Below are 13,483 nucleotides of genomic sequence, written 5' to 3'. Positions count from 1 at the left end.
GGAAGAGCACATGCTGGTGGGGCCTTCCTCCCTCCAGCACCATCTGGGTGAAAAGAAGGTCAACATATGCAGATTCGGAAGCCGAGGTTATGACATGGAATACACAGGGACTTCCCTCTTTGAAGCCACAGTTTTCTCAGATTCAAAATGAACAGGCCTATGTTTTACCCACTGCTTGCCCCCATTCTTATAGTGTTCCTTGTCACTTCAGTCTGGGGCCCTCCCGAGCCAGAAAGTCCTCCTGAGAGCGCAGAGACAGCGCTGCCTCCCACAACCCTCACCCAGTATAATCACGCAAAGGTTGCTGGGATAAGCCCCACATGCCCAAAACAGCCTGTGCTTTGTCCCTGAAAGAACTGAGGGCCACAGTGGACTAGAGCCAAGAGACCTTACTTCTAGTTCCAGCTCCCTCACATACTTGGTGGCTTGGACAATGTCATCTAGTATCTCTGGGCCTAAATTTTCTCTCTGTAAAATATTTATAAGTCAGGCTTCAATGATATTTGTGTGTTACAAAGCTCCTTAGGGATCTTGTCCAGGGGTTCTCAAGCTACAGCCTACTGGTCAATCCTGTTCACAGCCTGTTTTTGTAAATGAAATTTTATTGAAACGCAGCCCCACCCACTCATTTACATATCAGTTATGGCTGCTTTCACTCTACGCAGCGAGTGGGCAGTTGCAAGAAACACCGACTGGGTGGCTCCCAAGCCTAAAATATTTGTTGTTTGGCCTTTTATGGAAAAAGTTTGTCAACGACAGCTTCAGGACAACCCGTCATTTTAACAGCAAGGAAACTGAGGCAAGGAATGTGCCAAAACTTCTAGAGCAAGTCAGAACGGAGGCCAGGCCAGCCCTCTTTCCTGATTAACCTCAGCCCAAAGTTCTCACCGGGCCTGAAGCTCTCCATCCGATCCCAGAGCTGGGCGGCAGCTGTGTTGGGGGAGGAAGCCTGCGGAAATGGAGGAGGTGGTTCCCAGGAAAGGAGTCTGTGGAGTTGGGGCAGAGCCCAGAGCCCGTTGCGGGGCAATCCTGGTGAGGTCCTTGCGGGCCGCACGACAGAGGTCAGTGTTGGGCTGCTGTGCCTCAGAGCAGAGCCAGGTGGCTCTCCGAAAGGCAGCAGCTTCTCAGGTGGAATGAGATGAGCGCTGGCCTCTGAGGACACTTTAACCGCAGGTCACGGACCTTGGTAAACTTTAGTTGGCTTTTGAACCACCGGGAGACATTTTTTCTTGCCTTTTTTACTCACGGGCTACTTCCTCCTTCTAGCATTTATTAATCTGACTGGTTAACCATTGACCCCAAATGCAGCCTCTTCTTGTTTCAAATCCTATTCTCCCCGTTGGCTTCAGAAACGAGCTCCTACTAAACAAACCTACTTTTCTTCTCTTTCTTTTCACAACCAGAGTCAAGTGATAAAGGAGGTGGGGTCAGGGTGCCATGTTTGCTATGAAAGATACACCCCAAAGCCTGGGTCTGGGGAGGGGAGAAGGCCCTTCTGAGACAGGCTAGCTATGCTCAGAAAGAAGGTCACCAGCTACAAGACAAAAGCAACTTGATTTAACTCGGAGTGGGGGAGCACACTTCAGAAAAGAAATCTGTAAAATTGTTAACTTACTTGATTTCTCAGTCATTGAAGAAACACTCATATTCCCTGCTTCTAAACAACTGCTCTTTTGCTTTAATCCCCCCAGGAGCAGGGGAATGGTTTAGGGAAGGGGAATCATTAAAGTGGAGGAGGAAATGGAGACAGCTGCTGGAGGAAGGGCGAAGTCAGAGGGTCTGCGGCAATTTGGGGGAAGAGCCTTCAGAGCAGAAAGGCCTCCCAGGCTGGCATGAGCCCGTTACTGCTTTCCTCAAATGGTTAGAATCCTCTAGAACAGGGGTCCCCAAACTACGGCCCGCGGGTCGCATGCGGCCCCCTAAGGCCATTTATCCTGCCCCCACCGCACTTCCGGAAGGGGCACCTCTTTCATTGGTGGTCAGTGAGAGGAGCATAGTTCCCATTGAAATACTGGTCAGTTTGTTGATTTAAATTTACTTGTTCTTTATTTTAAATGTTATATTTGTTCCCGTTTTGTTTTTGTTTTTTTTACTTTAAAATAAGATATGTGCAGTGTGCATAGGGATTTGTTCATAGTTTTTTTTATAGTCCGGCCCTCCAATGGTCTGAGGGACAGTGAACTGGCCCCCTGTGTAAAAAGTTTGGGGACCCCTGCTCTAGAATGTAAGCTCCACGAAGGTAGGGATTTTGTTTACTGCTGTGTTCCTAAGCACCTAAAATAGTGTCTAAGATGGATAAGATGCTCAAATATTTGTTGAATGAGTGAATGAATAAAAAATTAGTGGTCTGAGCAGTTCATTCAACTGGGAGTGGGGAGCACATTTTAGAAAAGAAATTTGTAAAATTGTTAATTTACTTGATTTCTCAGTCATTGAAGAAACTATCATAATTCCTGCTTCTAAACAACTGCTCTTTTGCTTTAATTCCCCCAGTTCCAGGGAAGGAGAAACAGTACAATGGAGACAGCTGCTGGTCTTCAGCAGGTGGCGAAGGCCCCCCGTGGTTCACTCAGAAGCTGTCTCCACCTGGGCCTCAGCCACCATGGCAAACTCCATGAAGGAGACAAACTCTGCTGAACCATCAAGACGAGCTCCAGAGAAACATCACTCCCAAGGATAGTGTTTCTATCCAGCACCAAGGGACACCCAGACAGTGATCAACTAGCCCTTCTGTTGTGAGTTTCTACCTCTCATTTAAGGGGGCTTTATACCTATGGGGAGTTATACTTTATTCTGATAAACCTCTAGTTAGTGAGCACTCATTTTGTGTCAGGCATTTTCCATATATTTTCTCATTTGGTCCTTACAATAAGCTTGCTAGGTAGGCATTATTACTCTCATTTACAGATGAGGAAATGAGAGGTTAATAAGTTTGCTCAAGGTCACACAGCAGATTTGCATTAGTCTGTCTGACCCCAGAGGCACTGTTCTTCCCATCAACTACACATTCTGCCTCTATCTCTGTGACCCTGGATGATGCCCTTTATTCCAGACTTCCATTTTCCAAATTCTCAAACCCAGGGAGCCGAGCAGTGTTATGCAGAAAAGTTTTCTACACATGGGTTTGTGAACAGGTGACTTCACTCCTTAGTTGGCCACAACATAATCTGCTTTTGGAAGTTGAAATAGCAATGCCCTTTATTGAGAGGAGCTCAGAATGTGTCCTACCCACTCAGTCTGGGGATACGGTGAGCCACCCTGCTGAGTCCTGGCCCTGCTTCCTCTTCTAAAGTCAAGAGGAGCCCAGCTGGGCCCCCAGCCCTGGCCTTGCCTCTCTGGCTGCAGGCACTTACAATGGTCTTGTCTTCTCTTCCACTTCTCCTAAGCAACACTGAGAGTAAGCGGGCCCCTGTGTGCTGTGAGCGCTTGTCTCCCGGCACCGGCACACGTTTCCTCCTGAAACTGAGGTGGTGGGGGAAGAAGATGGAGCGGGGTGGCATCCGAAGGGGGAAAACCTGGGAGCCGTCTGTGTTCCTGGTGGGGCCTCGAGTCGTAATTCACCTGTTGCCCAACTGAGGACCTAGAGGAAGCTCAGACTCTCTACACTGGAAAGAATCTAAATGGTAATTAAATACATGGTTTTCAGGCTCTTATTAACTAGTTTGTTTCTTTCCATAGCCACCCTAGCCCCTGGGAGCCATCACTCTAAGCAATCTCTAACCCAGGGGTCGAGAACCTATGGCTCGCGAGCCAGTTGTGGCTCTTTTGGTGGCTGCATCTGGCTCGCAGACAAATCTTTAATAAAAAAAATAACAACGTTAAAAATATAAAACATTCTCATATATTATAATCCATTCATTTCCTACCACTCATGTTCATGGTTGCGGGTGGCTGGAGCCAATCACAGCTGTCCTCTGGGACAACAACAAATTTTTATTGGATAATGCGTAACGTACACAGGTCATTGTATGGCTCTCACAGAATTACATTTTAAAATATGTGGTGTTCATGGCTCTCTCAGCTAAAAAGGTTCCCGACCCCTGCTCTAACCAATCCCTGACTCCTTCACGCTCAGCGGTGCTGATCTCTATATGATGACTAGGTGTTCTGCATCTCTAGCCTGACCTCTCTCTTATTCCTCATCATGACCAGATGCTGAGCACTGGTTACTACCAGCCAGTAGGTGGAAACAACAAGCCCAGGCTCTTCACATCTGGAGAGGGAGGACAGGAATCAGGCACAACATGTGTTTCTCAGGCTTGACTTCACACATCACCTGGAGAATTTTTTTAAGCTCCACCGCAGACCAATAAAATCAAAGTCCATGGAGGTACAGGCCCAGCACTGGTGTTTTGTTTTGTTTTTCTTTAAAGCTTTTAAATTTAATTCTAATATACATCAGAAAATTATATAAAAATCTTGGCCAATTTTCATGAAGTGAATACCCACATGTTACTACTGCCTATATTTAGGAAAAAAGGACTCCGTGCAGCCCAGAGCCCCAGCCCCGTGTGCCCAGCCCCGTGTGTCCCTCCCGTCCCTGTCCCCAGGAAAGTAACGTTCTCCCAACTTCTAACGCCGTATATTTGTTTCACCTGTAACAGAATTGTAGCGTATGCACTCTTTGTCTTACTTTTTTGATTCAGTATCTATCTTATTTGTAAGATTCACCCATGTTGTTTTGAGTAACTGTTGTTCATTGATATATATATTTATTTTTATTTTTAGAGAGAGAGAGAGGTAAAGGGGACAGACAGGGACAGACATACAGGAAGGGAGAGAGATAAGAAGCATCAGTTCTTCATTGTGGCACCTTCATTGTTCATTGATTGCTTTCTCATGTGTGCATTGACCAGTGTGTGGGTGGGGATCCAGCAAAGCCAGTGACCCCTTGCTCAAGCCAGTGACTATGGGGTCATGTCTATGATCCCACACTCAAGCCAGCAATCCCATGCTCAAGCTGGTGAGCCTGTGCCAAATGCAGATGAGCCCGTGCTCAAGCCAGTGACCTCAGGGTTTCGAACCTGGGTCCTCTGCATCCCAGGCTGTTGCTCTATCCACTGCACTACCACCTGGTCAGGCATAACTATTCTACTCTTTTTGTGTGTGTGTATTTTTCTGAAGCTGGAAACGGGGAGGCAGCCAGACAGTCTCCCGCATGCACCTGACTGGGATCCACCCAGCACGCCCACCAGGGGTCAATGCTCTGCCCATCCAGGCGTCGCTGTTGTGACCAGAGCCACTCCAGCGCCTGAGGCAGAGGCCATGGAGCCATCCCAAGCACCCGGGCCAACTTTGCTCCAATGGAGCCTTGGCTGCGGGAGGGGAAGAGAGAGACAGAGAGGAAGGAGAGGGGGAGGGGTGGAGAAGCAGATGGGCGCTTCTCCTGTGTGCCCCGACCGGGAATCAAACCCGGGACTTCTGCATGCCAGGCCGACGCTCTACCACTGAGTCAACCGGCCAGGGCCTCTACTCTTGATAAACATGGATTACTGGCAGTTGTTTAGCTCTTAAAATAATGCTGCTATGAATATTCTTGTTTTTGGCACACATGTGTAGGTGTTTCTGTTGAGTATATTATCTAGGAGTGGAAATGCTAAGATACATCTATTTCAGCTGCAGTGGATAATGGCAGAGTTTAAAGTTGTACCACATTGGTGCTCTACAAAGCTCCTCAGGTGACTCTATGGGCAGCAAGCATTGAAAACCCTGCCCAAGGCTTACTAAGGGGTGGCAAAACCAGGCCTACTGCCAACCTTCACCCTGAAACTTCTCCCTCTTCAAAGACTGGTGAGGGGAAGAAGAGAGGGCACACTTGGCCTTGTTCCAGAGCGTGGCCTGCTCTGCCCTGTGGGGAAGGAAGGGACCACACCAACTCTGAGGCCAGGTAAGGGGAAGGGTCTTCCACAAGGATCTCTCGTAGAGATTGGGGAGTCTCAGGCCAAGGGGGCTGATACTTCAGTCACCAGCCACTTGTTTGCTGAGGGTTTAACTCGCAAGCCCACCCTGACACCACCATCTAAATAGAGTGAAAAGGGCAAGAGAATTCTTGGGACAGCTTATCACACATGCCCTGAAGGAGGGGGTACATGTAAGCAGAGACAGTACCCACTTCCTTTCTGGCCTTGATAGTCTGGCAGGTACCAACAGGAAGTAGGAAGGAGTGTGGAGTCTATGCTGACAAAGGGAGAAACAGCCACCTTCCCCAGTTTCCTGCAGCCTCTGAGCGTGTCTCTGGCCATTCCTGCTGTTCCCAGTGAGCAGGCCCTGAGCACAAAATGGACGGTAGCCACAGGCTGCCCAGTGGCTACCACGTGAGAGAGCCCCTCAGAGCGGGAGCTGGGAGGATATACGCCTGCAGGACCTTGGTCTGATGGGCACTGTTACAAAAGGGACCAACATGAAGCTTAAACTAACATAGTCACTAGAGAGACGGCCATATTGGTGGAGGCCACTGCAGCCCGAAGAACCAGAGTAAAGCCACCTCCCTACCACACATGAGGCCAGAAACACAAAATGACCTTCCCTTCCTGCTCCAATTCATTAAAAAAAGAAGTCCAGAACAGGAAGAGGAAGGTGGAAAGAACTTCCCCACACAGATCCTTCAAGGCATAAGGAGAACTGACTGGGGGGGAAGGACCACTCTGAACCAGGCGTGAGATCAGTGAGTTAAAGGAGGTGCAACTGATTTTTTTTTTAAATATTCATACAACATAAAAGTCACCATTTCGAGTATTTTAAAGTGTATAATTTGGTGGCTTTTAGAATATTCACTTCTTTGACATTTAATTAACTGAAAATGATGACATCTGTCCACAATGCCATTATGGGTTTGGAGGAAAAGCAGAAAATGAAGAACAATGTAATGACAATTCTGTGAGCCTCTGCCCCAATAGCCTTACACACCTGACACCACCTTGTCACTCAGGGTCAGCGTAAGTGTCCCTTCCATTGCAAGACCTTGCCTGACCACCACCACCTGCTACCCAGGCAAAGACCACCATAGTTTAATGTTTTTATTCTACTTGTTTAAAATTTTCACACTGCTTATCATCCTCTGAAACAATCTTGCTTATTTACTTGCTTGCTGGTTTATTCTCAATAGTCAGCCTTCAACCAGAGACTATAAACTCTGAGAGCGGAAGCCTCTCCTACCTTGTTCTCCACTGTGTCTCCTGAACCTAGAGCTTCCCCGCTGGGCACAATACCCAGAAGTCATGTGTGTGTGTGCTGAGCATTTGAAACGTAGTTAGTCCAAGTTGAGATGTGCCGTAAGTGTAAAATACAGACCAATTTCAAAGACTTAGAATAAAATAATGTTAAATATCTAAAAAATTTGTATATTAATTACTTGTTGAAATAAACACTTTGGAACTATTGGATTAAACAAAATATATTACTATAAAATTAATTCTTGTCTGGCCTGTAGTGGCGCAGTAGGTAGATCATTGACCTAGAATGCTAAAGTTGCCAGTTTAAAACCCTGGGCTTGCCCAGTCAAGGCTCATACAATAAGCAGCCAATAAACAACTAAAGTGAAGCAACTGTGAGTTGATACTTCTTGTTCCTTCCCCCTCCTCTGTAAAATCAATCAATAAAAATAAAAATTAAAAAAATAACTAATTCTACTTGTTATGTTTTCCTGTTTAAAACATGGCACTAGAAAGTTTAAAATTATATACATGTTTCATATTGAATTTTTTTTCTTTAATTTTATTTTTTAAGCAAGAGAGAGAGACACACACACACAGAAAGAGAGAGAGAGAGACAGGAAAGGAGAGAGATGAGAAGAGTCAACTCATAGTTGTGGCACCTTAGTTGTTCATTGATTGCTTCTCATGAGTGCCTTGACCAGGGGGCTCCAGCCAAGCCAGTGACCCCTTGCTCAAGCCAGCAAACTTGGGCTCAAGCAAGCAACCTTTGGGCTCAAGACCATGGGATTACATCAATGACCCCACACTCAAGCCAGCGACCCTGCACTCAAGCTGGTGAGCCTGCACTCAAGTTGGCAACCTCGGGGTTTCAAACTTGGAACCTCAGCACCCAGGTCAATGCTTTATCCACTGCACCACCTCTAGTCAGGCATCCCATTGCGTTTCTATTGTACATCATTGCTCAACCATTACCAGCTCGATAAACAGGTAGGTCTTTGATGAACATTTGTTGCGTGGAAGAAGGTAGCCACAGATCTTTCTAAGAGTACATCTTATCATGTCACTTGCCTACTAAAATCTCTTTATTGGTTCCCCATTTTTGGCTAGACAAAATTTCTGCTTTATGACCTGATATATGAGGCTGTCATGATCAAATGCTGCTCCACTGGTTTTATTACCTGCTCTTCTCCAACATGGATAAGCTGTCTGTTCACACATGGGTCTTTCTGCTGGGCTGTCTCTCCTCCACTATGTCCACTGGCAAGCTCCCAGTCATTTTTCAAGATGCAATTCAGTGTCAGCATTTCAGAATCTTTCCCTACTCTATTGGCAGAACCACCATAGCCCCTAGCAGAGCAACCAGCCCACTGTGAGGCTCGTTATTTCTGCACCCCATCAGGTCACTGCCTCCTGTGTGCATTCTCACAGTAGAGCAGGGCTTTCTGGGAGTGAGCAGGTCCATGTCTTATTCACCTTTTATTCTTCAAAATTAGCATAATCTGTGGATTTACTGGGTTCAGCCTCTGTGTGGTCCCTCTTGGGGTTTGGTTACAACCAGATGGAGGTTGGGACTGGGATCATCTGAATACTTAACTAGGCTGGGGTTCCAAACTGGTTTCTTCACTCATTTGCTTGGAGCCTCAACTGGGGTGGCTGAAAAAACTACAGCCTGGCTTGGCGGCCCTCTCCATGAGGCTTGTGCAGGAGTGCTCACAGCAGGATGATCTCAAGGTTGCTGGACTTCTTATCTGCAATAGCTTTTCTCAGAACGAGTATTCCCAGAGACCCAGACTGTAACTGGAAAGGTCATTTCTGCTGCATGCATTGCCCTAATGTGAGTCATGGGGTGGTGGCAGCTGGAGAGGAGGGCACTTCCCAGCAACATGGACATAGGAGGTTCATTTGAAAGCCATCTTTGGGACCAACTGCCACATGCCCAATCTGAAACTTGAACCAGGAAAGACAAATGAAACTCAAAAGTAAATAATGTAAATACATATGTTTAAACAACATATTTTCAATAGACTTTAGGCCTACACCATACAAGTCATCAGGGTAAGCCTATAACACTTTGGGGCAAACTAACATTGGGAGAATCTATGAAAGACAAGGCACTTGAGTTTTAAAGAGTGGCCGAAGAAATCTGGAAAAATCTTTAGGAAACATTTGCTTAATGGTGGGGCACTAATTACAGCATTTGGTAAAGATGTAAGAATGTTCAACGTGTTATTGATAATGACAAAAAATTGGAAAAGAACAAAAGAACCTTTATATCCAAGGTAAGCATAGAGTGAACCATTAGGCAAACATTGAACACTATGTATTGAGTTTTAATGGTAAAGTGCATAACAAGCTGTTAAGTGAATAAAGTATCAGTGTGCAAAACTTTGTATAAAATGTTCTTCCAATTACATTCAAATATGTACATGCATAGAAAAAAAACCCTAGAAAGGTATATATCAAATTTCAACAGGCCCTGGCCGGTTGGCTCAGCGGTAGAGCGTCGGCCTGGCGTGCGGGGGATCCGGGTTCGATTCCCGGCCAGGGCACATAGGAGAAGCGCCCATTTGCTTCTCCACCCCCGCCCCCCCCCCTCCTTCCTCTCTGTCTCTCTCTTCCTCTCCCGCAGCCGAGGCTCCATTGGAGCAAAGATGGCCCGGGCACTGGGGATGGCTCCTTGGCCTCTGCCCCAGGCGCTAGAGTGGCTCTCGTTGCGGCAGAGCGACGCCCTGGAGGGGCAGAGCATCGCCCCCTGGTGGGCAGAGCTTCGCCCCTGGTGGGCGTGCCGGGTGGATCCCGGTCGGGCACATGCGGGAGTCTGTCTGACTGTCTCTCCCCGTTTCCAGCTTCAGAAAAATACAAAAAAAATAAAAATTTCAATAGTAAATATAGTCACATAGCAGAATCATGGAAAATGCTTTTAACTTTTCTTCTTTGTGCTTATTGTATTCCACAAGTTTCATATAGTGAGCATGTACTATTTTTATAATCAGAAAAGGAAATTAACAATGAGTAAAACTTCACTGGGAACTTGGGGTTATGTCATGGTCCCAAGGTGTCCCCCAAACCTTTACCCCAGGGGTCAATATAGTTATTAGTGAGACCTTAGCACCTACTGCCTTAGACCGAATTGCACAGTCTCACATGAGTTTCTTAACTTTTCCAGACTTTGGTTATCTCCTTTGTAAAATTAGGGGTCTGGACAGTAAGATTAAATCTGCAGAACTTCAGAATTTATAAGCACTTTTCCTTATCCTATTAAATCCTCACAATAGCCCAATGGTAGAAGCAAGCCCAATCTTCTCATCACCATGTGACCCAAAAGAAAACAGGCTCTGCAAATTGAGGCCACTAGCCCAGGGTCACGTGACAGTCAGCAGTGGTCAGGATCTGAAACCAGGTGTTCTGGCTTTACACCTGGGGCCCTGCGAAATCAGAGCTCCTCTTCTGTCTGAACTATAAACTCCCATGCTATGATCCGATTCCAGCCAAAAGCTCTGCCTTCTGAGGCCACGTATACTAAAACTAACCTATTTCTTTCTTTCTGTGTTCCAAGGATTTTAAGGGCAGCTCCTCTGAGTCATGCACATTTCTAGTTCCGTCTGCTCTTCCTCAAACAGCATGGTTCGGGGGGCACATGTCAGTTTAAAATTGCAGAATTTCAGAACTGGAAAAGCTCTTTAAAGGTCATCTGGCCGAAGCAGCTCCTGTCAGCCTTTTACAGACACCTTTTCATCTGAAACCTCTGTCCCTCAAAAATGCTCCTGAGGGGGCGCCTGCCGCTGAGAGGGGTGATAAAGGTGCCCTTTCCCCTCCTGAGCCACCAGACATTGGCCAGGTTACCTTAAGTCAGAGGGGGGTGTGGAGGCTGCAAAGCGTGGGGCAGAGTGACTCAGCCTTTTAACGAGGACAAGGCGCACAATGGAAAGGCTGGAGAGTTCCAAAGGGAAAGAAACTCAGAAAGGCCAAGACAACTCACACACAGAGAAAGCCACTTAGAACAAATCCCCAGGGCCAAGAAGAAACCATGGAAAAAAAAAAAAAAAGGAGAAAAAAAAACCCTCTCTTCTGAGAGAGCTCTATTGTGTGTGCTCTGGGTCAAAAGAGCTTCCCTGTGCAAAGGGGCTCCCCCACCTGCTGGGACTCTCCAGAATGCGTCCTTTTTCTTCTGTAGGGTTCAGCAAACTTCCTGCTTCCTCTGTCCCAGGGCACTGAGCCCCTTCGGCACCGGTCAGCCAGGGCGATGGGCTCGGCAGCCGTGGCGGCGGCTCCTCCGGGCACTGGCACAAAGTTACTTGGTAAATACCGCACGCAGCTTTGATAATTTCTTGCTTCGCTAGTCTCTTGGGATTCTGTCCATTTGTGTTAAGAAAAAGAAGTTGCATTCTTTTTTTTTTTGGTTCACAAATACAGATACTTTCATTGTGTGGAGGACTTACAGAAATGTATGCCTGTTTTCTAATACTAACCCACTGAGTAATATCTTAAACAAGTGGCAAGTAAGTTTTTTTAAAAAAGAATGTTCCCTCCTCCCCTCCCCCAAATGTTCATAAAAGCTTTGCAAATATAGACATTTTAAAAGTAAAACTTCCTTCAGGTGGACTGGAAATACTTTATGCTGGAATGTCTTTTACCCAAAACTGCTTATACACATGAAAAACCATAAAGCATGAAACCCCCACAGTTGTTTTCGCCTCCAAATAAAATCCTTTTGTGTTTAGGGCTCTCCCAAATAGATCCTCTGAAGCCATAGACCTTTGTTTCTAGGATTCCATGAAATCATTTCATATAAGGCAAGAAATCCTCATTAGATGTATGTATCAAAGAACTGGAAACCTCAGGCCTCATTGGTTATTTCAGTCCACCCCACCTGCTGTCACAGTTCTTCTAAGGTGGTCTTAAGTCCACTCTGTGCCAGGCTGGAGCATGTTAAGAATCTGAATGACATTCTCATTAATTATCACAACAGCCATATGAAAGATGCATAATCTTCATTTTCAAATGATGAAACCAAGTTAAGAGAGATCAAGACATGTGTCCAAGGTCACAGAGCTAGTTAGTAGGACAGCAAGACCAGGAAGCCCCTGAGTCCTTTTCCTTCAGATGGTCATCCAGCCGGCAGTCCAACCCCCCGTCATGAACTCATCTCCCCAGAGAGCTCATCCCAGTTCGAGGCTGTGTCTGCTGTTTTACGGCGTTCTTCCCTGTACCAAGCTGAAGCCTGCCTCCTTGTAACATCCAACCAAAAATACGTGTGATTCCTTCCCCCCGGCAGGAACCAGACCTGTCGTTGAGGATATTACCCAGAGGGGATTCTAGGAGGTATAAACTGGTGGCCCACTCACTAGGAAGCATCGTTTCCAAGCTCCGGGTCAGAAGAAGTTGAGGAGGCACACAAGGAAGTACCATCCCAGGGTGAAGTTGGATCTACACACACTGCATGGATGCAGAACTCCGGGTGGCCAGACATGTTGGGGGCAGTTAACAGAGGAGGGGGAAGTGACAGTGGACCACAAACTCCACACCAAAAACTCGTTCATAGAAAGACAGTGCAGGACGGAGACGTGTGCTCTGATTGGATATAAGCTCCAGAATCCCACCCTGCATTTGTCTGCCAGCCATTTCCTGGGTCATGGATGGCAGTGGCCTGGAAATATAGACCACCCAGGTCATGATCCTAGACAGGCTGCATGGAGGCTTCCCCAATCTCCCCAACCACTTATGCCCTCTGCCTGCACACAGACCTCTTTACCACACCGTCTCATCATGAGCTAGTCCTCTACATGTGACCTTGTAGGGCAGGGTTAGCAAACGAGCGTCCAAAGGCAAATCTGTCCGACCAGCTATTTTTGTAAATAAAGTTTTGTTGGATCACAGTCATGTCCGATCATTTTTGTATTGTCTGTGGCTGCTTTCTCTACAATTGCAGAGTTGAGCAGTGTAATCGAGACTGTCTGGAGCCACAGGGACTAAAATACGCACTATCTGTCCCTTTACAGAAAAGTTTGTCAACACCTGTTCTATTGTAGAAAGTAAGAACAGAATCTTGCTCATCTCTGTATTCTCAAAGTTATAGCCATAATTCCTTTATATGTAAAATAGCAGTGAATGAAATATAAAGGAGATATCATATTAAGAGCCAGCATATGTAAAATACCGAGCACAGTGCCTGGCATTGGACAGACGCCCAGTATGTATTTAGTAAATAAATGAATTGATGGATGTAAAAGCGCTTCCCAAGCCATAAAATGCCCTGGAAGAAAGAGCGTGGCAGGTTCTCATCATTGTTGTCAAATACAGAAATTTTCTGGAACGAAGTCTTCCCTCCC

The 13,483-nt window shown here is 46.4% G+C and overlaps 1 long non-coding RNA gene across 1 annotated transcript; it reads left to right on the top strand.

Moving 5' to 3' along the window:
- The first annotated feature begins 678 nt into the window (after nt 1–678).
- Nucleotides 679–12,984, top strand: LOC136311908 (uncharacterized). Its single transcript, XR_010726847.1, has 3 exons — nt 679–1,061; nt 2,494–2,735; nt 10,711–12,984. It is a non-coding gene; the product is annotated as an uncharacterized lncRNA (long non-coding RNA).
- Nucleotides 12,985–13,483: the final 499 nt, after the last annotated feature.

Source organism: Saccopteryx bilineata, chromosome 8 (genome assembly GCF_036850765.1).
Source record: "Saccopteryx bilineata isolate mSacBil1 chromosome 8, mSacBil1_pri_phased_curated, whole genome shotgun sequence".
NCBI lineage: Eukaryota > Metazoa > Chordata > Mammalia > Chiroptera > Emballonuridae > Saccopteryx > Saccopteryx bilineata.
The sequence above is the reverse complement of the archived record's forward strand: the minus strand, read 5'-3'. Positions and strand labels throughout refer to the sequence as shown.